This window comes from Mastomys coucha, unplaced genomic scaffold (genome assembly GCF_008632895.1).
Source record: "Mastomys coucha isolate ucsf_1 unplaced genomic scaffold, UCSF_Mcou_1 pScaffold5, whole genome shotgun sequence".
NCBI classification, from domain to species: domain Eukaryota; kingdom Metazoa; phylum Chordata; class Mammalia; order Rodentia; family Muridae; genus Mastomys; species Mastomys coucha.
Window position 1 is genome coordinate 71,004,060 of NW_022196911.1, and position 1,295 is coordinate 71,005,354.

General features: G+C 45.1%; 1 non-coding gene across 1 annotated transcript; it reads right to left on the bottom strand.

Annotated features, from left to right (window-relative positions):
* Positions 1–309: 309 nt before the first annotated feature.
* On the bottom strand, positions 310–413 carry LOC116079369. Its single transcript, XR_004113932.1, has one exon. It is a non-coding gene; the product is annotated as a U6 spliceosomal RNA (small nuclear RNA).
* Between the last annotated feature and the right edge of the window lie 882 nt (positions 414–1,295).

Sequence of the window (1,295 nt, forward strand, 5' to 3'; positions counted from 1 at the left end):
TTTCTTTTCTGCCTTTTTTGGCTCTTTGAGCCACTGCTACAAAAAATATCCAAATCTGGGTCAGAAAGATGGCTCAGCTACTAAAGGTGTTCGCCTCCAAGCCTGAAGACCTGAGGTTTTACTTGGTTTGGTTTGGCTTTTTGGGTTTTGGGTTTTTGGTTTTTGGTTTTTTGAGACAGGGTTTCTCTGCATAGCCCTGGGTGTCCTGGAACTCACTCTGTAGACCAGGCTTGCCTTGAACTCAGGGATCTGCCTGTCTCTGCCTCCTGAGAGCTTAAAGTTGTGAGTCAACACTGCCCAGCTTAAAAAAAAAATATGGAACACTTTACCAATTTTCATGTCACCCTTGTGCAGGGCCATGCTAATTATCTCTCTACATCCAGTTTTTGTATATGCGCTACAGAAACGAGCACGAGCCCCTGAGTTGTGTCATCAGGACCCTTGTTGTAGAAGGAGAAACCAATGCCTTCTACACAGGCTGTCCTCTGACCTTTGTACACATCATGACATATGCTCCTGCCCCCAGAATAGATAGAGGAATATCCAAACATCTCTGCAATAAGAGTGGTTGCTCCTATCTGCTTTGGGGTCATCTATGTCTTCGAATTAAGAACACTATTCACAAGGTGCAACAGTGTACTAGGAAACTTTGAAATAGCCCGTCATTCATTCTAGGGGGAAAAACTTTTTAAACTTTAGTGTGTAAGAAAGAGAGAGAGGCTATAGAAAGGCCACAGCACATGTATCCAGGTTAGGAGTCAACTTCTCAGGAGCGGAGTCTCCCCTTCTACCTGTTTTTGAGGCACAGTCTCGTGTTTCTGCCCCTACACTTTGTACATGAACTTCAAGACCATTATTCTATTTCTACCTCTCATCTTGCCCTAAACATGCTGAGCTTACTGATGCTAGCCATGACATAAGCATGGGCACCAGGACTGAGCTAAGGGCATCTGGCTTACATGGAAAGTTAACCATTAAGCCATCTTGCTAGCCCCAGAAAAATGTATTTTCAACAGGTGTGGTGGTGCACATGTTTAATCCCAGCACTTGGGAGGCAGAGGCAGGCGGATTTCTGAGTTCGAGGCAAGCCTGGTCTACAGAGTGAGTTCCAGGACAACCAGGGCTACACAGAGAAACCCTGTCTCAAAACAAACAAACAAAAAGAATCACAAATAGCTAGGTATAATGGTGCACACCTTTAGTCCCAGCACTCAGGAGGCAGAGGCAGGAGAATCTCTGTGAGTTTGAGTGTCCACAAAGTGAATTCAGCACAGCTAGGGCTGTTACACGAGAAA